Source organism: Prunus avium, chromosome 3 (genome assembly GCF_965620075.1).
Source record: "Prunus avium chromosome 3, drPruAviu1.hap1.1, whole genome shotgun sequence".
NCBI lineage: Eukaryota > Viridiplantae > Streptophyta > Magnoliopsida > Rosales > Rosaceae > Prunus > Prunus avium.
In genome coordinates, this window is record NC_142286.1 from 27,265,133 (window position 1) to 27,277,717 (window position 12,585).

Consider the following 12,585-nt stretch of genomic DNA (forward strand, 5'->3'; position numbering starts at 1 on the left):
TGCCTACTTCCTCTTTGGTGATCTCCTTGAGAACTTTTACTAATGAAGATAGGTTACAACTTTGGTTTACAAAGAAGGAAACCCCCTTAGAACACTACCCTCACAATCTGTTTCTCTCTCACCCTTGCTCAACAACTTGATACACTTAGAGAACTCTCTTGTTCTCCCCTTGGTATTTTTCTGAACTTACTAGTTTCCAGCTTCTTTACAACTCTCTCTACTTTGCACAAACTTATGCACTTAACAACTTAATGTTCTCTTGCTTCCTCTTCCCTCTTATATAAGCCTTTGGACTCCAAGATAAGGTATCATTATGTTCTGCACGTTCTTGCTTTAGTTATCCAACTTTAGACACCTGTTTTGGCAGCTCACAAAGCAAGTGAACAATGGCTGCTAGCTGCCATCTACCTCTTGAACCAAGAGAGTATTCACTCATTGAAGCAAGTCATCAATTTGCCAAAGTGTTTTCCCCAACTTTGCAGCTGCTATGCCACCTTCTATTACCTCAGAAGTGATCAGAAAAATCCTTGCAAGTCGGTAGAAAGTGATAGCACACAAAGGAAGACTTGAAAACGCGTAGGAAACTAAAACAGCATCGTCGGGGCGACCGGTCGCCAGGACTAGACGACTAGTCGCTTTTACACAGAATCGATTTTTGCTCCAGACTTCGATTCTGCCTGAAACCGACCGGTCGCCCATAACCTGCGACCGGTCGCTGGTCTTGATTTTTGTATCTTTTAATTTAGCCATTTTTCTCAACACACTTAGCCCACTTATTGGATAACTTGGCTTTCCATATTAAAAAGCCCATACAAATTGAATAAGGGAGTCCAAGGCCCTCAGCACTTGGCTGAAGCAGAAAACCACGAAGGGACTAGGAGGATCACATGTGCAGAATTGCTGGAAGGCTCCAGCGCAGGCAAGGGAACAAGTTCCAAGCTGAAACATCCGAAGGACCAAGGGATAGTGGCGCAAAGGGGAAGATGCCATCCTTTGAACCAGCATACATACCCGTTTCCTTTCTCCATTAGATCTGGCCATGGAAAGAAGAGGAAAGGGGAGAAAAGAGATATCTGAAAATAGGCATTCTTCAGAGGCAGCCGCGGGAAAGGGGGCCTTGAGCTCCCAAAATCCCTGATTTTATGCAAAGGAGCAGAGTAAATTTCACCACAAGAAGATGATTGAAAGGATGAGGAGAGAAAGGAAGGGAAAAGCTTGGCAAAATAGGAGGCAAGTCATTAAGGTTTCTTGAAAACAAATGACTTCCAGCGGCTATAAATAGGGCCTCTTCCACCCAACGAGGATCATCCACAACCAGAGAGCAACCTTCCTCTCTTACTTCAAAACCCAGCAATTTTCGTGCTTAGTTCATCTCCTCCCTTAGCTTTCCCCTTTGTCATGCTATTATGACATTTGACAGAGTCACTGTCGAGCCACCGGAAATAGCGCCCAAGCCATCTTTTCCTTTCCTTCCCTCATTCCCAACCAAACCTCTCTTCAAAATCCCTTTTCTTGATACCCATATTTCCCCAGGAACACTTAATTTTCTCTTTAGTACTAAACTCATGGCAACTATGCTCTCATGCCACAAGCTTCTCATGCCAAGCTAAGATTCTATCTGTAAACACCAAGAAATTATCTGTAATTTGTTGTTATTCTCATTGGTGAAGGTAATCAAGGTGTCTCCTAAGGCCTTACTACCCTTTCGAAGCATCCTTGGGGCTTAATTTTCGAACTTAGACACAAAGGGGCAATTTCACACATCTGCTCATCCTTTACAGCAGCCCAAGCTCATTCGTCTGGCTGCTGGAACAAAAAGACCCCCACACTGACATAGCTTCCGGAGCAGGGATTGTTCTAGAGGAACCATTGGGGATCTGACACTGTTATTCTTTCCAGTTAGATTTCCAATGCACCAACAACAGGGCTGAATATGAAGCTCTAATCATCGGCCTCGAAATGTTGGTAGAACTAGGAATCCAGTCTGTAGAAATCCTAGGAGATTCTATGCTTGTGTCGAAACAAATTGCTGGAGAATACAAGTGTTTGAATCCTTCCCTAGTTGTTTATTTAGTGGTAGCCAGGAATCTTCTGACAGAATTCAGGGAAGCTACTTGGGAACATATCCCAAGAGAGGAAAACTTTGCAGCCAATGAACTGGCTCAGATAGCAACAGGGATACAAATGCCTGAGGATTGTGTGCAAAGGATTATCAAGGTAGGAAAGAAAAGTCTGCCATCTGTTCTGACCAGAGGAATGGAGATAGATGTCAATTATGCCATAATCACTGAAGATGACTGGAGAACTCCCATCATAAATTACTTGCAGTATCCAATCCTGCCTTCTAAGAAGAGAGTCAGAATCATGGCTTCAAACTACCTTATGTGGAATGAAGATTTGGTCCGAAAAGGCAAAGATGAGGTATTGCTAAGGTGCCTGGGAAAGAAAGAATACATGAAAGTCATAGGAGAAACCCATGAAGGGATCTGTGGAGCACATCAAGGTGGAAGAAAAATGTGCTGGTTAATTAGAAGATATGGCTACTTCTGGCCAACCATGATGAAAGATTGCATTAACTATTCTAAGGGATGTGAGGCTTGTCAAAGGCATGGCCCAATCCAGCAGGCTCATTCGGTTCCTATGAATCCAGTAGTCTAGCCATGGCCATTCAGAGGATGGGCAATGAATCTCATTGGCAAGATCTATCCAGCCAGTAGTCAGCAGCATTGTTTTATCATTGTGGCTACGGACTATTTTACCAAATGGGTGGAAGCCAAACCCGTTAAATCTACCACATCTCAAGAGATCATCACCTTCATAGAAGAACAGATTATACAGAGGTTTGGCATTCCAGAATCAATCACAACAGACAGGGGATCTTCTTTCATATCTGGAGAACTGCTAGACATGGCAGAAGCATTCAAATTTAAGCTACTTCAATCCACTCCCTATTATGCTCAAGCCTGGACAAGCAGAGTCAAGTAACAAGGTGATCATCAACATTATCAAGAAAATGCTTGAGAAGAACCCAAAGCAGTGGCATGAGAAGTTATCAGAAACTCTATGGGCATATAGGACTTCAAAAAGAGAGGCAACTGGCATGACCCCATATGCTTTAACTTATGGTCATGATGCAATTCTTCCTATGGAGATAGCAGTCCAATCTCTCAGAATTGCCCATCAACACGAACTGATTGGAGAAGACTACTCTCAAGCCATGCTACTAGAACTGGAGGGATTGGATGCAAGTAGGATTGATACCCTCAACAAACTCTTAGCAGGAAAACAGGCTGTGTCAAGAGCCTACAACCAAAGAGTTAAAAACAAAAGTTTGGAAGAAGGAGAAATAGTCTGGAAAGCAGTTCTGCCCCTCGGAACACACATAGCTGCTTATGGAAAGTGGTCACCAACTTGGGAAGGGCCTTTCATAATTAACCAAATCCTCAGATTAGGGGCATACAGATTGTAGGATCGAGATGGAGAGGTTCATGCTGCACCAATCAATGGCAAGTGTTAATGAAATTTTATCCAACTATGTGGGATTCACAAGCTGTGCAGACAGATCCTGGGATAGAGGGGCAACAAATTGAAATTGTTGCTTAAAATTTCTTGTTCAGTTTTGTTTTGTTGTAGTCTTTTAAGTTTTCTTTTAGTTTGTCAAAGGAAACAAAATTCCACAAAATAAATAACCTTTATTTAAATATAGTCACTTTCGTGACTAAGCTGTTTATTACAAGACTGAATTTGATTTTTGTTTAAAATCCTAATTTTTTTGAGTGTCTCCTGCAAACTAGCTTTCTTGATAGAAAGTTCCTTTTGAAGCATCACCCCTTGGTGGATTGAAGCCTCTACAACTTCCAAAGCTGGCCTGGAAGCCAAAACCATGCTCTGCACAAGAAAGGTGGCCTTGGTCTTGGAACTCAGTCCAGCACCCAGCCTGCACTGCACCTCCCCGCGTTCTGCCAACTGTTTTTGACGCTCCTCAATTTGCTTCTCCAACTTGTCTGCAACAGCTTTGGCCTCTTTATATCTTGCAACCATCTGGTCCAGTTCAGCCTTCTAATTTGCATAATCAGCCAAGTTGGCTTCATGAGTGGCCTTGCAGAGCTCAGAGGTTTTGAAGGTGGGCTTGAGATCCTCATAGCGGTCACGGAGGTTGAGCACATCTCTGGCCAAACCGAGGCTTATCTCAAGTATAGGCTTAGGAGCCATGTTCTGTCTGTACAGTAGGTTCAGATCCTTCATCAATTGATCAACAGCTTCTCTATTTTCATCCAGTTCTAGCTCAGTGGATTGCCAGATTTTCACCCTCTCCATTGCCTCATCAACCGCCTTGAGCCTACCCTTGCTAGGGGTGGAACTGAGTTTTTCCAATCTGTCCAGTTGGGCATCTAAGTCCATAGCTTCAAACTCTGCCAATTCTGGATCAACAAAGGAGGCTGTGGTAGATGAACCAGGAAAAGATCGGATGGGCATATGCAAAAAGGAATTACAACTTAGCAACATGCAGAAACAGGAGAAAAGAGAGTCATGACACAGTGATACTTACAGCTGCAATGAGAGGCTTCGGAGGACTAGTCATCACTGCCAATGTTCCCGCAGTTCTGGGCACTTCCACCTAGGAAGATTAAGAGTTAGATAGACAAGGATGGGATAGAACTGCAGGAAATTGACATAAATGAATTGTAATAGGGAATTACCACAAGGTCAGAAACAGCAGCAGTGGCCTCTACTTCAGATTCCAAAGCTGCAACTTCCACCCCAGACTCTGAAGCTGCAACAGGAAGTTCTGCCTGTTCCACAGGCTCTGATTCGAATTGCTCTGATTGTTCATCAACTGCAGTAGATTGTTCTGCCTCTGCATCCTCAAAAAGAGCCAGTTCCGAGCTGGTCAGTTCTGTCCTTGGAATGACCCGTTGCTTCTGCACCAAGGCAATACTTTCTGCTATTACCTCAGCAGGAATCTCCTCCTAACAAATGAACAGAAGTCAGAGGCTGAAAAAGGGAAAAGAAGAAACAAAAATAATCATGCGGCCAGAATGAAGTCTCACCTCTTCTTCGAATTCTTTCCCCTTTTCTTTCAAAGGGATCTTTTTTTCTTTTTCTTCTTCTTGCTCCTTCTCCTGCTCAACAGCTTCGAAAGCTTCTTGCAGCTCATCATCAGTTCCAGAAGTCTCGGTTGGAGCAACCACAGTCTCATCAGATTCAACTCCACTCCTCTTTCTAAGTCTTTTCAACCTAGTAAGAGGAGGAGGAGGACTTTCAGCTGCACAAAAAAAAAAGGGAGGTTAGAATAATGGGCAGAACAAAATAGATTCAAGAAAACAGTGCTAAGTATCAGGATCCTACCAGAGACTTTAGGTTGTGCAGCACTGCCCTAAGAATGAGTGCTTTCTTTTCTTTTTCTTCTAGAAGGAGTGGCCTCAACAGGTGGTTGTTCTGCCAGGTCCTCATCCTCTTCACCAGAGGGAGGCTCCAAGTCTCCAGCAGCAATGACAGAAGAAACTGCATAGGAAATAAACAAAGTCAGAAGTCAATCCAATAAGAGAATAGTCGTCAGAGGCTGATACGGACAGAACAAATTTATTTAGGCATTACAACAAAGGCAGAATAGGAAAAATAGACAGAATCCAGAATCTACCTTCTACGACTTGAGCATTGATATCTTGCATGGTCTGCACCATAAAACTCTTGGCCTCTGCCTTTGCACAAACAATCCCGGAAGACCAGCCATAAAAAAGAATCCTAAATGCGGTAACCGAGGCAGCAGACCATGAAATATGGCTTTCCACCAGGCATCAAAATCGGCAGAACTGCAGGTATTCGGCTCCCGGGATGGAAAAAGGGCGTCTGCACTATTATTAATATTATTTACTGCGCATCTAGCATCCTTATGCACTTCCAGATCATCTGAATTCCTCCAGGAAGTGGCCCGATTGCAGCTTTTGTAGGATTTGAACGGGATAACCTGAGGACAGCCAAGCTGTGTTGTACAGAAGTTAGGATGATATACTTCTGCCCCCAGATGATAATTTGGAGGCTTTCCACCTCCATGGGGAAGGTCCCTCAGAAGGGTCACACTCAGGAATTTCTTCCTAAAATCTATTCTGGCAGTTTCCTCTTCTGGTTCCTTCTCAAAAAGTCAGTGTCCAGGCTGGAACCAAGGATACGTTCTTCTGATCACCACCTGCCACTGAGCTGCAGATCTTTTAGTACAATGCCTGAAGAACATCAGGTACTCTTCAATGGAACGCTTGGGCACTTCTGCCTCCATCAAGGGAAGAGCCAGAACTTGATCTTCAGGCAAAACTATGTCAGGAAACCGGAATTCTGGGAAGTACACCTGCAGCCAGATCTGGATCATCCAGAATGAGCCAGGAGCAGATAAGTTTAGGGGATTCTCCAAGGTGGCAGTATGCAGATTCTTGAAAAGATGCGCCAGAACTGTAGGCCCAAGCCCAACATCAGTATGGTTGTGCAGTGCTTCTGCCAGGTGCCTATATTCCAGCAGAACTGCGGAAGAACGATTCGGAAACACGAATCTGTTCAGCCGGTACAGAAGGAATATCATGTGCTGCTGATCCTTATCTTTCTCCACACTGAATTTTCTCAAATAATTAGAGAACGAGCAGTTCTGGTTGATGGTGGCCAGAGAGATAGTGAAGGGTTTGGCCAACTTCTCTTGGTTCTTCCTTTGATGATAGTCACCAACAGCGTCAGCAGGCCTTCCGTGGGGCCTGAACCCAAAGATCTGGGCCATGTCCAGCAAGGTTGGCGCCATTGGGCCCACACGAAAATCAAAGGTGTTACTGGCAGAATTCCAGAAACACAAAGCGGCAGCAAGCAGGTTCTCATCTCTGTTAATGGACTGTTTGGATAACAGAATTGCGTCATAAATCCCTGCCCTCTTCCAATGAGCTCCATACTTTGGAAGAAGCCTGTCAATCCAGTCTGCACACTTTACAGGACTGTTTCTCACCTCAGTGGATGGGAACGAACGGCTCAAATTCTTGCTGACCCAAGAATAAGAAGCTAGGGCAGAAGTACCTTGAAAACACAAAGGAGCTACGGCATCCTTTTTCATCAGCTTTGCCAGCTCAGTCGGAACATAACCAAACCAGCGAGGCCCCAGGACTAGAGTGTCCTCGAATAGGTGAAGGACATTCTCATCCAGCTTTTTGTTAATAAAAGGATGGAGCCTACTTCTGACCTCCAGCGCATGGTCATCGACTCCAGTCCCAGTGATGTAATCAGGAGGAACTGAAGAAGAGGAACCTTGGGCACGAGTTTTTGGAGAAGACATCTTTCCAGGGGTCTCAAGCTAGGACAAAGGAAAGACTAAGGGGGCCTAAATTTGATGCGCCCAGTCCAAAGCCAAAAAGCCCACGTCATTTTTGACAGCCACCAAATAGTTGGGCCAAGAAAATATACACTCAACCTAAACATTAAAAACCCAAAAACCATCAAACCACAAGGACGACTTGGGCCTCAAAGGAACCCAAATTGGGCTTAAACCAAAATTGGGTTTGGCATGTTTTTAGTTAAGAAAAGAAGCCCAAGGGAGAAACAGACCCACGTGACCCTCTGATTTGGAAAAGTCAACAATGGCAATTGAAGTTGATAGGGAATTAACAGAGTCAGGTATAAAGAAGAACATTTTTTAAGAACTCTGCTGCCAGGAGATCAAATTCCGTGTTATTTATTCAGAAATATCCTTCTACCCCAAAGGAAGGCACCATTTTTAAGGGATACGCAGACTTTGATTGATGAAAAGAAGATAAGCCAGAAACAGGGAGTTGCTCAAAACTGAGAACTAACCATCATAGTTCGAGACTCTTACAGAAGCAGTTAAACTGGAGGAAGGGTATGGTGCCCCATCAAAATACAGGGAAATGATCACTTCAGAAACTGACTACTGAGTGCTTATTTGCCAGGATCGATTTACAGCTGAAGCTTAGCAGTTGAAGTTGTTGAAAGTCCAGTCCAACACAGGCATATCTAATCCAGCCCGGATCAGAAGCATCTACCTAGACAGAAATGGAAGCACAGCCCTCTTTTTGTCTTTTTATAGTCAGTTTTTTCCTTTTGAGCTTTGTAAAGGAGAGTTCTACTTGAAAACAGATCACTTTCTTATCATTTATTCTGGCCAGAACTACCAGTTTTGTACTGTGAAAAATTGTGAAGTCGTCACCAGTCTGAGGCAGGAAAAGAACCTACTTGGGAGATATTCCTCACCCAAATTCACAATCACTTGTTCAGAAATTAGTAACTTGGGGCGCAAGTTATCTATTTTTAAAGAAGTCTGCTAGGATTTTTCATTCCTAGCAGTGGCACGCTCGCACACTAAAGAAAGTTGACTTGTTGACTAGTCAATGGTTTTCAAGGCAATGGGGAACTTTACCCTACCATCACAGGAGACAAATCAAAACGGGTGAACAACGCCCCCTAGGTTCTAGATATTCAAGGTCGAGACAAACACGTCGAGTCATTGCCTGACAGGACCCACCTCGGATTCCCCTTCGAAGTCCATGACAAACCCTACTTCCCGTCTGACATCCACTTGATGTCGGACCCTCTTTACTTTGAAGTCCTTTAGCTCTAATTAAAACTGTATATTTCAAAGCACCTAAATAAACCTGTTTGCATAAAGTATAATCGTCAAAACCCAAAAATCATTTTTCTTGCAACTATACCATTTCTTAGGCGTATGCTTGCAAAACATAGAATGCAAAGCAATTTCCAAATATCCAAACTCATATCCAAATTTCATTTCAAATGCTCATACTTGTGCAGAGTAGTCTCAATGCACGTGCTCAAGAAATCTGAACTTGGAAAGTATCTCCACAAATATACCCACATACATATACATATATACACACCCAAACTCAAAACCTCATCAACATGTACTGGGGAAAACAATCCAACCGGAGGATTGTTTGACTAGACCACATGTGGAATCCTCAATACACATGTGGTTAGGGACGAGCAGTGCAACCAGGGGACTATTGCTCCCCAAACACACACGACAAAATTGTTGGCTTACCAAAATCTTACGGCCTGGTGCTCCAGGCCGTGGGGATTATGCACCAACACAGCTCGTCCTACTTTGTGTTGGATGGGTGTGCGCGGGCGTGCCAGCACGGTCTGCCGTGCATTCAAAGATGATGTGGATGGATTGAGTGTGCCTGTTTGGATCTAACTTAGCTCAAAGCGATTGTGGCCGAGAAAGGAACAGTTCTAGATCGTCAGGTTCACGACTTGAGCTACAAGATGTTGGCGTTTGCGAATCTCACGGCCTGGTTCCCCGGGCCGAATCGATCTGCGTCAACACAGGTCGTCCTTCTTTAGTATGATGTGTGGTTGTATGCGGGCGTGCCAGCACGGTTTACCGTGTACTTGATGATGAGTTGATTGGATAGGTAGATGAGTGACGCACCTGTTTGAGTCTAACTTCCAATCAAATGATTGTGGCCGAGAGAGGAACTGATCTCGGCCGTCAGGTTCACAGCCTGAGCTACAAGGCTGTTAATGGTGATGCTGATGGTGGTTCTTGGGTGGTGCTCCGGCGAGTCGCTGGGTGGCGACGGTTGTATGATATATGGGATGAACGAAAGAGTAACAAAGATGGTGCTCCGGCGCCTTGAAGATCAAGGGTCGTATGATATATTGATGAATGAATTTTTCTACAAACTGCCACTACTCCTAAGAAAGCAAGTAAGAATATTGAAAATGCATTACAAGAAAATAAATGACAGAAAGTAAATGACAGGAAAATATAATCTGCTCCGTGGGAGGCTTGTGTTTGGCGTTGAACCCTTCAAATGTAGTTGGAGCCTGGTATTTATAGGGAAATTCTTGAGAAGACAATGGGGTTAAAAATCTGCATGGTGAGGTTGATCAGAGCTAGTGGGTAGTCGAATCGACATTTGGGAATGTGAAGCATGGTGGTGTAACACCCATAAACCCCCGCCGCCGCCCTGGTGGTGGGCTCTGCATCTCGGGCCTTGGAGGAGCATTTAATGCCCTGGTCTGATGGTTAGTGGCTTAGCCTTACAAAATCATGGGATTTTCGCACCTAATCCCTGATTTTACTCGCCATATCTGACTTCAATCACGTCCCCTCTTTCTTGGCTCATTAAATGATCTTACGTGGATCATGGGCTTTCTGCTCTGATCAGAGGCATTACTTCATTAAATGAAGCGTGAGACCTCAATGCCACGTGGCGATGCCACTTGACTATCCTACTTTGGCCGCATATCTGAGGAGTTTCTCCTCGGCTAGTATTACCGAGGCCGTGATGATCTTACCGTGCCATCTTACTTTTGTTTCCAAAAAGAGAACGAACAATGACTCATAACTTTCGGCCGAGGGTAGGTGCTAGGGCCGAGAGGAAGTTCCTTCGGTTAGTCTCCTTCGGTCAGCTTCCTCGAGCGAGATTTATTTAGGCACAAACACAAGACTGTTGATTCGGGAAAATGGTAGAAGACAGTCGGTGGATTTGGATGGTGCTCCAGCGCCTCACTAGATTGCGAAGGTTGTATGATATATGGGGTGGACGGAAAAGTAACAAGGATAGTGCTTCTGCGCCTTGAATACCAAGGGTCGTATGATATATTTGATGGATGGAATATGTATCATACCCAGTATGTTGCACAAACAGACTTGGATCAGAATGTGAAGATTTAAAACCAAGAGTAGGTAAGTAACCTGTGAATTTGGCATTCCAAGCCCTTGGAGCCTATTTAAGACCGTACAAAGATTTTTTTCACTTTGCATACAAACTGTGGATGAGTAGAATCTTCAAAACCAGGAGGCTGTTTCATAAAAACTTCTTCTTCAAGATCGCCATGTAGAAAGGCGTTCTTGACATCGAGTTGTTGTAGTTTCCACTGGTTCATAACAGCTATGCTTAACACTAACCTCACAGTTGTATGTCTAACAACTGGACTAAAGGTTCCCCCAAAATCAAAACTAGGCTCTTGGCTGAACCCCTGAGCGACAAGTCTGGCCTCATACCTACTTATTGTACCATCTGGATTTCTCTTTATTTTGTAAACCCACTTACTTCCAATAATATTTTTATCACCTAGATTAGGAACTAAGAGCCATGTGCCTTGCATATGAAGAGCATTGATCTCCTCTTTCATTGCTTGTCTCCACTCAAGAGAAAAATAAGCCACCTTAAAACTAGAAGGCTCATCTAATTCAGGAATAGCATGAAGATAGGTAAAATAACCTTGATACTCTGGGAACTGTTGGGTCTGAACTATACCATCTTTGGCCCAAGTAATCATTGGATGATCGTTAATAGGCACTAATGGAACTGATGAGTCTTGAGTACTTATAGACGAGAAAGAAGCATATGAGACCTCAAAAGAAAACATAACTTGTAACTATTGTTCATTCAACATAGGTATAGAACCTGCAGAAGCCACTTGAGTATCATTCAATGAAGCTTAATGTTGAATGTGAGATAAAGACCCATGAGTAGATGAAATAGATTGAGACTGAGAAGTGGATACTTGTGTATTAGAGGCGAGAGACGATGGATCCTGAGAGCTAAGAAGGACTTGAATAGGCCTTGAAGGCAGAGAAACAATGAAAGGAGCCATTGATGCAGGAGAAGGAGACTGAGAAGAATGCACACATATACCAGGATTGATTTGCTTAAAAGGGAATATGGTTTCATCATGAAGAACATGCCGTAAGATCACACATTTAGCAATAATTCTATTGTAGCAGACAACCCCTTTGTATCCAGGTGCATATCCTAAGAACACACACTAAGTGGTTTGAGGTTGTAACTTATGCACATTATAATGTCTCAGATACGGATATACCGCAGTACCAAATATTCTCAAAGAAGCAAGATCAGGATGATGGCCAAATAAACGAAAATAAGGAGACTAATTATGTAATACATAACTAGGCATTCAAATTATAAGATACACAGCATGAGTAGTGGAATGAAGCCAAAACTGACCTGGTAAGGCTGTTGTAGTTAATAGTGTAATGGATGTTTCAATAATGGCTCTACCAGTCCATTCTGCTGTGGAGTATATGGGCAAGACAAACGACGCACAATTCCCTTGGAAGCCAAGAACTCTGTAAAACCCTTGCTAAGAAACTCACCACCACCACCACTCTGAAAACACTTAATGGCAGCACTAAATTGATTTTGTATCAAAGCATGAAACTGTAGGAATTTGGAGAAAACTTCTGATTTATTAAAAAGTGGATAAACCCACAAATATCCAGTACATTCATAAAGGAAAGAAACAAAATATCTGTAACCCGCAACAGATTTGTAATGGGAAGGTCCCCATACATCATTATGAACTGTATGAAAAGGAATTTCAAACCTACTATGTCTAACAGGAAATGGAAGCCGATGCATCTTCTCTTGAAGACAAGCTGAACACAAGGGACTCGAGGAATCACTTGCACACTGCAAATCAGAAGCTTTAAGCATTGATTGCACCACTTCATTTGTTGGATGGCCAAGTCTGTGATGCCATATGGAAGACTTAAAATGTTGACCAATCAAAGCTACTTTCTTGGACAGGCAATGAGAGGAAGCATTA